Raw genomic sequence first — 12,305 nt, 5'->3', positions numbered from 1 at the left:
AATTTGGGGTTTCCACCCGGCGCCCAAAATTTGGGGTTTCCACCCGATGCCCAAAATTTGGGGTTTCCATGCGACACCCAGAATTTGGGGTTTCCATGCGGCGCCCAAAATTTGGGGTTTCCACCTAGCGCAAATTTTTTTGGGGTTTACAAGTCGCGCCCAAGCCTGGGGAAACTTGGGGTTTCCATGTTGCGCCCCGACCGAAACCGGCGGCGCCCAAGCCTGGGAAACCTGGGGTTTTCGAGTCGCGCCATGACCGAAACCGGCGGCGACCAAGCCTGGGAAAACTAGGGGTTTCCAAGTCACGCCTCAGCGCCCAGGCCTGGGGAAACTTGCGGTTTCCATGTCGCGCCACGACCGAAGCCGGCGGTGCCCAAGCCTGCGGGGACTCGGGGTTTTCCATGTCACGCCCAAGCCTAGGGAGCTTGGGGTTTCCATGTCGCGCCCTTGATGGAACCACGGGTTTCCACATTTTACGGCACAAGGAAAATGCGGGGAACTTGGGGTTTCCATGACGATGCAAACTAGCTCGCAAGTCTCGGGAACTTGGGGTGTTTCGAAACCGCTGCCCAAGTGTGGGGAACTCGTTGTTTCCATGTCGCGGCACACCCTAAATCGCTCGAGAGTTTATGGAACTTCAGATTTCCATGTCGTGGGGCCACGAAGAGTCGCCAAAGTCCGGGGAACTCGGGGTGTCCATTTCGCGGCGCGATGAAAACTGCTACCCAAGTCAGCGGACACACACTGGGTTTCCATTTTGCGTCACAACAAAAATTGCTACCCAAGTCTGGGAAACGCGGTGTAAGGACCTGCGGTTCGGTTTCTCCCCGTCGGTGTAAAGTGCGAACTCTACGACTGAAATGTGGGAAGGGACATAAGTATAATGCGCATTAGAGGTGGAGCGATGGTTGGTTTATAGCGTGGGAGCGTTTGGCATAACCCACGGGCCGACTCACATGTTGGGGCGACTTGAACGAAGGATTGTTTGCCGACCAGCAATCGGATGGCAAGTTTGCGACGTGTAAGGGCGTTTTGGCACGCGATGGTCGAGTCAGCCTGGGCAGCGACTCGCCCAACCGCTCGTATAAATATGGCAAGGCGTTGGAGCATTTGGCATTCATTCGAAGATGGACATTCGAACATGAGCATTCGGTGATCAAGAAAAACGTGCAAAGTAGTGGAGCAGGTCGGAAAAGAGGTGAGGGCATATATGCACCCGCTCTTGGGCAAGAACACATGATACGCACAGGGTTCGGTTCTCGGGTGAGGGCGAGGGTAAGGAAGGCACCCGTCATTCGGTGTGACACGGGGTGTCTCGGGTAGGTCGCCCGCTCGTCGTGGAAGAAGAAACACGGAGGTGTCTCGGAGTGACTCGGGTAAGTCGCCCGCCCATCGTGCAACAAGAAACGATGGGTGACTCGGGTGAGGTCACCCACCCGTCGTGCAACGGTAAACGAGGTTCGGTCGACGAGTACGGTTGGCAGCTTGTGTGAGGGTGTGCCCGCCCAGCTCGGGCAAGGAACTCGGTTGGCACACGGAGGTGTTGCCTATTTGTAAAATTGGCTAAGTATGAAACTTGGTGTTTCCCAAGTATACTTGTAAAGCCCCGTAAACATTGTAGAGTTGAATAATATATTGTATTCGGGCAGACTCATTGTTCAGGGAGTTGCCCCTCCCTTTACACTGTGCAATTGTGTTCTTCATGTATAATTGCTGATGATAATTGCCTATGCGTATGGGTGTTCATTGGCATAAAGGAAACATAACAATACTTGGTTGCGAAAAACAAACTAAGTAGACTAATGGTTAGGCGTAGTCCATGAACATAAGTATTGGTGAAAAGAAAGTGTTCGGTGGCGCCGCACCTCGCCAAGTACAACTGAAAGAGTAATGTAGGCCTGGGGGTGTGACACGCGGGGTTCCCATGTCGCTCGTGCCGTGTTGGGGATGGCGCACGCCCCTTGATACCTGCACGATGGGGCGAGCCACCGACGAAAGCCGCGTGGGCGACCCTTGTTGTGTGCCTAGATGAAAGAGGTGACCATGTGCGGATGAGTCAGGATGTGGGCAGGTGTGCGACGTGCGGCGACGGGTGTAATCGGCGAGGTATTGGAGCCGACCCATGGGTGCGACGGTGCACACGAAGGGACGCGGCGGTTCGTTGGAATGGGGCGTGTCGAGGTTATGTGGTAGGTCAGCTGGGCATGCATGTTGATGGAGCCGACCCTCGTTATCCTCGAGAGACACGGCCCTTGGGCGAAAGGATGCGTATAAGTAAGGAGGATGGCGTTCGACGAAGGGACATCGAACTCAGACTTCCACATCACAGAACAAGTGCGAAGGAAGGAGTTGGGCGAAAATGGAAGGAAGAGAAGGACGCGGGTAAGAGGGCCACACCGGCGGGCGGATTACAGAGGGCGGGTCGGGCTTGGTAGCGCGGACAGGCAGAGCGGGGCGGGTTACCGTCCGGGCAGGCAGGCCGCACTGCATGTGGGCCATGCGCCCTCACTATGGACCGCACCGACGGGCAGAGTTTTGGCGCCGCGGAAGGGAAATTCGGGCGGACAGGTTCACAGTTCAGATGTGGAGTTGTGTCGTGCAGGCCGCGGGCCAGTGCAGCACGACCACACGACACGACAGGTTGAAAGAATAATTGAAGAAGATAAATTTATGGTAAGTTATTTTCACTGCATTGTTAAGAACACTTACTGGAAATTGATCGAATGTTGAAGTAGGCGCAGACCGTGTACTCAAGTATTGGTAAAAGGAAAAAGTACGGCGGTGCCGCACCCGCTTATGCGTGGTTGAAATACTACCACTAGGATAGGAGTGCGACATGGGGTCTCACGGTCCCTCCTCGACAAAGGTCGCCAAATTGCGGGGTACCCAGGGATTCCATGTCCCGCCTTTTCGAAAGCATCCCAAGTGCGGGAAATTTGGGGTTTCCATGTCTCGTCGCGATGGAAATCGCCCCAGGTGCAGTAAACTTGGTGTACATCGAGCCTGCAACCTCACATCAAGAAAAAGGCTCGGTTGGTCAAGAGAATGAAGGTTTCTTCATTGGTAAAGGACCTCGCTAAGGATCAAAGGTTGGAGTCTCTTTAGAGCTAGTCCACCATGGACTATCAAAAGTTGAAAGAAGGACAGAGTGCTGGGGAACGAAGCGCTGAAGAAACAAAGTGCAGAGAGGAGGAAGGACTCGACTTGTGCTTGGGGGATATTATTGTCAAGGGTCTAGGGCTTCGCAATGACCAATAAGAAGCTTCAATGAGGGAAATTTACGAAAGGGTTTTCCTCTCTGAGAGAGAGAGAGAGAGAGGTTTTTCCCTGGCAGAGAGCCAACATCTTGTGTTCTTGTTCTTATGTTTTTGGCACCAGTTTGATGAAAGTAAACACACATGCATTAATAAGAAGAGAAGAAGATTAAGATAACATGATAAGTTGCAAAGGGCTTCACAAATTGTTATCAAGTCTAGAAGAATCCCGCTATACCCCATTGCCCCAGATTATTCAACGCGGTATCGGAGCTAAGGTGAGACATAAAGGAAAGGGAATCTCAAGAACATCCGCAAGGTTGAAGCGTCAAGCCAAGAAGTCTCAATCACATCAAGGACAAGAAAGTCTACCATCTATCATTCCTCATGGAAGACTACAAAGCAAGAAGAAATGCCTTGTATAAAGGCACCTACAAGAAGAACAAATCAAAGAGGGACCTACATCAAGCTACACCATCTTGAAGAATGAAAGGCACTATGAGTCAAGTCATCAAGCAAGTCCATTTGAAGAAAGCAACTTGAACAACATAAAGATCTAAGGAAGGCAAGCCATCAAGTCTTCAAGAAGAAAGCAAGTTCACTACATCTCAAACTCTATCAAGTAAGTATATGTCCCCTTCTGAGTATACCTCAGTGTCTTTTTGCAAGGAAAGTAACAAATTGGTTGGGGCCACTACATGTCCAAAGTCGAACGGTTTGGATGCCAAGAGTATGGAAGCTACAAAAGGGATTTTCCTAAACTTAAGAAGGACAACAAAAACAAGAGAAAAATGGAAGAAGCTCATGTAACTCAAGAAGTGAAAGAAGACGACAAGAAGCAAAAGAAGGAAGATCCTCCTAGGACTAAGTCAACCTCTTTGCTTAAAGTCTTCTTTCAAAGGGGGTAGAGGTCTCATTGGGGGTCCCATTTATGGGATTCAAGAGAGGATGATATATAGGCGAGAGCAGATGAAGCAAGAAAGGCTACACCAATCGAGGAGAACTATCAAATAAAGTCGCGATGATAAAAGCATAATCAAGGTGAGGTATGTATGCATCAAAGTTTAAGTCATGTCGCCATATATATTGATTGGGTCATGGGAAAAGTTCTAGAATCACGATCAAGAATAAAAGGATCTCTTTCGCCAACAACATGCTCGGAGGCATGTGCTACAGTGGAGTAAAGGTCAACATGAAGAAGTGCTCTCATAAGGAGTATAAGGTGGTTGACCAATCAATCCAATAAGAAGCAAATGAAGAACATCGCGGTCACAAAGAATAACTATTTGACAAGATTCCTCAACATCTCTCGAAAGAAGGCACGACAACTCTGACAAAGGAAGAAAAAGATAAAGGACCCTTGACACCTACGAAGGCCTTGGAGATAGTAAGGTGCAGATAATCGATTCAACTCTACAAATATGTCATGATGAAGAGCAATATCACGATGAAGTCATGAAGGGCCACTAAATCAAAGTACGGGAAGAAGCGAATACAACTAAGCATCCATGTTATAAGTGTTATGAAGGATAGACAAGGTGACAAAGGAGTAGCTAGATGACAAAAAGGCCATGATATATATCAAGAAGGCCACTTTCCACGAAGGGAGCAATGACATGACAAACCAGGGGGGAAAGTGATCGATGGCCGGTACCCTGCCGTATCAAAAATGGCCGTTCGGGCGAGGGCCGTATCAAAAATGCTAAGTTGTGACCCGAGGTTGGATTTGTGCATGTTCATGTAGCTCGTTTGCCCGGCTCTCCCTTGTCGGTTCGTTTCGGTTGTTCGGGTGCCCATGCAAAACCGTTCGGGCGTGTGGTTTGAGGGTGCCCGTGTGAACTCGTTCAGGCGGGTCGTTTGAGGGCGCCCGTGTGAACTCATTCGGGCGGGTCATTCGGGCGAGGGCGCGCCCGGGCGAACGAGCCTGTCAGGCGGAAAGATTCGATTGTGCGGACACAACCAACCTCCCTAGGAGCCTAAGACTCTCTAGTGACAAAAAAGACAAACAAGAGCAATCCTTCTCTAAACATGCATTTACTATATGGGAAATCAAGTGTTTAGATCCTACCTGTAGTCCAACGTTGTTGTAGCAGTCCAGCTTCGCTGATCCGGATGAGCTCCTCCTTCACTTTGAAACCTGCATCCACCAACAATCAAACGATTAAATAGCACTTGAAAATCTCATAGAATAAAACATATTTAACACATAGACCAAGGAGTACATGAAACAACTCATAAATAACAAGTTATTGAGAAGAATGGACTCATTTGCATTAATAGGTAACAAAAGGAACAAATACAACCTGAGCCTTGGTGTTGTGCAAGTCCCTCCCAGGGTCCATCAAGAGTTCTCCTTTACTTTGACATAGCTCACCCACTTCCAAATAGAACAAGCAAAGATGGCAATCTCTCCTCACAAGCTTCTAAATGGGAGTCCTAATTCCTGCAGCATTTACCCTTAGAAATGTATAGCTTCCAACCTCCTCTCCTTCTGGCCCAATGCCTGTATTTATAGTGCTCAAGAGGAAGTTAATCAGGTCCACCATCAATGGGATAATCCCCTCTTTGGATGGGATAGCTCCCTTATTGATGGGATAAGTTCCTCTTTGGTAGGGGTGCATGAACCATCTGGAGGCGCTCAATACACGTCAAACAACCTTCTAGAATGCTCTAGAAATGACCACAAGTAACTTTTTAAAGATGAAACTTGCGCATTTTGACCTTTACAGGGGGACGCACCTACCCCTTTACATACAGAGCGTCCAAAGACGCAGCTTTTGTGAACATTGGGTGCGTACCCGTAGGTAAGGTTGAGAGAACCTGCGTACCCAGAGATAAATACATTTATAAAGACTTTCTCTCTTTTTGGAGTTTGACATGGAGAGCAGAGGTATAAGACTTGCCTAAGAGGATAGCATGATTGTTGATAAAGCCATACTAACTGTAAATAGTCATGGTGACATTTTTTAGTGTAACAAATTGACCCCTAAAGTGCGAAGCCTGTAATAGATTAGGGTTTTGTATCATCTAGGAAGGGTGAAGCGCTTTATCATTTCAAGGATTATCTCGTGGAGAGCCTGGTCAGAACCTGCAATTTTCAACACAAAATACATGTATAAGATTATATCATCACTGAGGTAGGCATTCCCATACTCAGATCAAAACTTTAACTAACAGACTAACTACTCTGATACATGAATGATCTTGCAGTACATCATAATCATAGACTTTTGTAGACACAGTATGAGTGCAGCCATCTGTTTATGATTAGTCTACTTAGATAATGAATACAAAACTCCTCGCAGCCTGGATGGTGGAAACTAGATCCAGGGTCTTCATCTCTACTTCTCGAATTGGTACGATTCTAGCCATGCGAATAAATGAGTTGATGTCGATCATGGTAGAAACCACTTGATTACCAGTCGATGATGAAAACTGTTAACAAGTGTGAGAGAGACCACCAGTAATGTCAATGGTTCTCAAAGTACCCAGTACAACCCATGAGATGTGAATGAATGAGTTGATGTCGAACATTTCATGGAATCCTTCGATCGAAAGTCAATGATGTAAACTAACGTCAAAGGCGAGAAACCTGCCATTGATGCATGCAGACTTCAAGGTCCTGACAATTTCTAAGTCATCTCTCTAGATAATGTGCTGATGTTGATAGAAAGCGACCCGTTGCAGGCAAGCCCACAACACGAAATCATTGTTCATGTTGAAGAAATATTGCTGTAAGGACTGACTCAGGGATGGTCAAATGGATGACAAGTATTTTGCAGATGAAAGTTTTTCTTCCAGACCTCTTGAACACATAACGACACGACAGATGGCTTGGTGATGAATAACTCAAAGTTAATCCCCGGAACCCGGCTGAAGACTTTCAAAGTGGTTTGGTCAACTGTGAGGTAAAAGATTTCCCAACCCAGGTGAATGAAAAGTGTCGTGTCCAAGAGTGGTAATAAAGTTTCTTCTGAGACAAAAGATAACAAATAAGCTCATTCTTCTCTCTTTTCCCCCACCATTTCTAGCAAGTACCTCTTTATTTTTAACAAGCTTGAGGAGGATAACATATGCTTGATTATAAGCTCATCCTTCGAATGAGTCCAACCTAGTTTTGAATCGAACCCTAGGAAGGAGCGGTTCGTTCCTGTTTGTAATTGAACAGGTCATTTACTGTGAAATGTTTAACGAGTCCAGTATAGGAGAAACTCGGCGTTTTTCAATTTTAGAGAGTCTGAAAAACTTAAGAAGACTCCAAGTTGAACTTTTTCGTAGATTTGTGTCCCTCAAGCCCGAAAAAGTATAAAATAATACCTGGGGGAACCGCTTGATCTTGCGACCAAGGAGTACTTTCATAATTAGTGTCACTGACCTGAAAAGTAAAAAGCGATCAAAGACACGTCGTTTTATTTCCGTATCGAGTTTGAAATGACAAAAGCCCGGCAATCTTTTCCTGATTTTACAGTCAGAAAAGAGCTATAAGGGGACCGTCTTTTAATTCCATTTTAACGAGTGTAAAAGAAACGCTCGGCAATCTTTTCATATTTTAGGAGTCAGAAAAGGGCTTAAAAGATGACTCTGATATTTTGGTTCGTGAAAAATGACAATTTTCCCTCTAAATCCCTTTGTCCTGCACAAAAACGACACATTACTCATACTTGTTTAAGATAGGCAAAAATACATTGAAAAATATCCTTCCATGGTGAAAAATGAACAAACCTAGCATCCATTCATCCAAAAAACCTATAAAAAGACTTTTTACCATGTCATTTTTACCATTTTACTGTTGAGGTTGAAAAAAGGGCTTTTGGCAAGAAACGTCCCGTGGTCGCTGCGGAGAATCCGACCGTCAGAATCGAACGCCGTCTCTTCCAGGTATTTCACAACATCCTCCTCTTCAATTTCATCCGACAAAAATTGTGTTTTAGGTTTTAGTTTTGATTTTTGGGGGGGTTTGGGTTTCAAAGTTCGCTTTGCGGGGTACGCAGGTGCCCTTAGGGTGACCTGCGTCCCCCGACTTTTTCCTGTACAGGAAAAAGGTCGGGGCACGCAGCCCACCTTCAGGCCAGCTGCGTCCCGACGCTCTGTGTCCTAAACGCGGGGTGTGTCCCTCGCGAAAGGCGGAATTTGAAACCCCAAACTCCACCAAGAACCATTTAAATTTTCCCAAATCAATTCTAATCATTGTTTCTTGGCGTGTAGGGCACTCACCATGTTGGATTGGAGAGAAAGAGAGCACGAGGACGTTGATTTAGCCGCAATTAATCATCAACCTTCCATTGATGCCCTAAAAGCATGCGGATTATATAAATACTGGGCCATACCTGGCATGAGGGCTCAGGTGAGATTCTTGGAGTGGCTGGTTGAGAGATGGAACATTCATGAGCAATGCTTTTACATCGGAGGGAACCAGCTCGAGATAGAGCCCTCTGACATATACTTTCTCACAGGCTTGCCGAATAGAGGCGAGCAACTTAATCTAGCCGGGACTAGGCTGGGTGGCCAATCCCTTGCTAGTCTCCGGGTAGATTGGTGCACACCCAATGCACACCATGCGAAAGGCGTAGAAATCAAACACATCTCTCTGCGTGAACTCAAAGTTATAGCTTTCACGGTTACCAGAATTTGCGGTGCAGCCGCTTTACATATTGCCACCGGGTCCCAAATGCGGATGGCGATTGACTGTTTCCAAGGCACCATTTTAACTGGTGTGAAGCTGTGTCGGCCAATATGAAGGGCCAACTGACTAGGGCAAAGAACGGACAACTGAAGACCTTTGGATATGGGCCTCTAGTTGTGAGCTTTGCCTTAGAGAGAGTTCTGATGTTGATCCCTCAGCAACTCACTGTTGAAGTCTTGGGTCCTCGGGAGCCAAAGCTGATACGATGGGTTACGGTGATGGCCCGGCATCCTAACGAGGGCACGGCGGTTGTTCGATTCCCTGATAGTTACTTTCACTAGTTAGAGGACCAGGTTTTTTCGATCCAGGACTTTCCGTATGCCGGAGTAGATTTTCGAGGTGATCCGGACATGGTTATTCCACAGGGAGAACAATGGGATGACAGAGGTACTTTATTTTTCACACGTTTTCAAATTATATATTTTTTTGTTTTTTATATATATCGTCTCAAAACTGACAGTAAAAATTTTCAAAATGAAGATGTTAGTCCACGGCGCCCAGCCAACCTCTGGACTTTTGAGAGGAGACATCCAGTTGCACTGGTACCGGCTCCACAGGATGCGGCTGGAGAGTCACTAGCTGAGTTGGAGCAGGATCTAGAGCGTCTGACGGTGGATATACCTGAGACTACCATATATGATATTCCTATCAGACTTCAGCGCTATGTAGTCGCAGTCCCTGGGCCGTTTAGGAGATTTTTGTGTAAGGTAGCCCGTGCAGTGGTGTCGTATAGGGAGCACCACCAGTGATTGACTAGTCACTTTTGTAGACACATGTGACATTTTTGGCTTTTTGTACTCATCATTTTTGCCGATCATAAGGTGTTTTTCAACCTATGATCGAAGACGATGTATATTTTTTGACACACTCCTATCTATATATATATCACTATTACTGGCTTATCTTGTTTAACATATGTGATGAAATGTTTTTAAATTTACTTGCATGATTATCGTAAATGTCTGTCCAACATTCGAGAAGCAATTGCATCTGCTAATGTATTTAAAGACCTTGGAATATGTTGATATTCAATGTAATCAAATTCACGTTCCAAGAGACGCACTCTAAAAAAAACCTTAATAACACAGGATTTCTAATGGCATATACTCTATTAAGCTGTAATACAACAAGTTCAGAATCTAACCTCACTATCAAACGTCGAATTCCAAATGAAATAGATTCGGATAATAATTCAACCACTGCACTGTATTCTGCAATGTTGTTCGTTGTTTGACCGAGGCTTACCCCATGCATAGAAACTAACTCGTCAGAGGGCGAATAGATAACCCAAGCTGCGGAAGAGATATTCCGTGTACTACGACAAGCACCATCAGCAAATCCAATGTATGTTTGGAGAGGCGTCGACATCTGCAATATCAAGAGTAAAACCAAGATAAGCCAGAATAACGATGAAAAACACACTCTCTAAGCTAAGCACACTAACTAAGCTAACAAACACACTAGCTAGAAAGAAAACCTAACCTAACTAAAAATTCTCCATACCCACCATTTAAGCATAATACCTCTTTAGGTAAAGTCCATTTCTGGGTTTACCCAAAGAGTCCCCATCAAAATCTACCAGCTCATAAGCCCCTTTTGCTAGCTTTCGCTTTACAATGTAGGGTCCATGCCACATAGGAACGAATTTTCCAGCACCTAGCTTATCGTTAGCTTGATCATATAATAGCACTAGGTCTCCCTCCGAAAAACTTCGAGGGGTCACATTTCTATCATACTGAGCTTTCATTCGGTTCGCGTGAGTCTCGATTGCCAATGCAGCGTCACGTCGAGTCTCATCTAATTTAGCTAAGTATAATAAACGTTTCTCCTCTTCGGAAGTAGCTGGAAGTAATTCGACAGCCATTTGAAGTGATGGGATTTCGCATTCAATGGGTAACACAGCTTCCAAGCCATAAACTAGCTGGAAAGGAGTGAACCCTGTTGAAGTTTTCACTGAAGTTCGGTATGCCCATAGCGCTGAAAATAACATGTTGTGCCAATTCGACCGATGAATACCAATGATTCGTCGGATCATGATAACCAGAACTTTGTTGATAGACTCAACCAAACCGTTGGCTTGCGGATAATAAGGAGTAGAGCTATCGTGGCGCAAACCAAGCTGGCTTGTAAGCTCAGTCATCATGATGTTTCGAAAATGGCTCCCATGGTCAGTAATGATTGCTTGTGGGACACCAAACCTAGTTATAATATGATTGAATACGAAAACTGCAGCTGTTTTGCCGCTTGCGTCGAATGTAGGCATCGCCTCGGCCCATTTAGTAAAATAATCAACCGCGAGGATGATATACGCATGCCCCCCGGCCGAGTGAGGGTTACAAGTAATAAAATCGATACCCCATTTGGCGAATGGACCAACGACAATTATAGGGTGGAGAGGAGCAGGTGGAGCGCGCATCTTGCAATCAAACACTTGACAGTTGTGGCACTTCCGGACTGCAATGATACAATCTTTAAACATGGAGGGCCAGAAGTAGCCAGCGCGCAACACCTTCTGAGCTGTGGCATACCCAGACATATGACCGCCACATGCTCCAGAGTGACAATCATTCAAAACCCTCTCAGCCTCTTCGTGAGTTAAACAACGTCGAAAAACTAAGTCTGCCCCCCGACGATAAAGTGTATCTCCAATAATTTTGTATTGCTGGGATTGAAACCGAATTTTTCGACGTTCCGCCTTTGAAGCTTCAGGCCGAAAGGTTTGGGTTTGGAGATAGATGATTATATCCCCGTACCACGGATCTAAAGTACTGATAAGAAACAAAGATTCGTCCGCAATGGACTCCTCTGCCACAGTCTCTGTGTCAGCACGAGGGAAATCACACATCAATTCCGCAAAAACTAAGGATTTCTTAGACTTGGACTTCTCAAACTCCAAGTCGAACTCTTGCAGGATAACGATCCATTTAGAGTACTTGCCCCCTAGCAGTTGTTTTGTCAAAATATAAATCATAGGGTTGCAATCCGAAATAACTGTAGTTTTACGGAGAAGAATGTAGTGACGAAAACGCTGGACAGCTTGAACGGCTGCCAGGGCCAATTTCTCCACATGTGAATATTTTAACTCAGTGGGATTTAAGGTCCTACTAAGATAATATATCACATGTTCCGCTCCGAATTCATCTTCTTGAACTAACACCATTCCAATAGTGGAATGCGAAGCTGCGAGGTATAAGAAGTAGTCCTGGTTGTAGTTGGGAGGATGCAACAACGGTGCATGGGTCAACGCGTGTTTAAGTGCATCAAAAGATTGTTGGGCAATCTCATCCCAAAAGAATTGAGCGTTCTGTTTCAACAACCGTGTAAAACCTTTAGTGACCTCGGCGTAGTTTGGAATGAATCGGCGTAAA

This window comes from Pinus tabuliformis, chromosome 7, assembly GCF_031772625.1.
Source record: "Pinus tabuliformis cultivar Carrire ecotype Pingquan chromosome 7, CPIR1, whole genome shotgun sequence".
NCBI classification, from domain to species: domain Eukaryota; kingdom Viridiplantae; phylum Streptophyta; class Pinopsida; order Pinales; family Pinaceae; genus Pinus; species Pinus tabuliformis.
The sequence above is the reverse complement of the archived record's forward strand: the minus strand, read 5'-3'. Positions refer to the sequence as shown.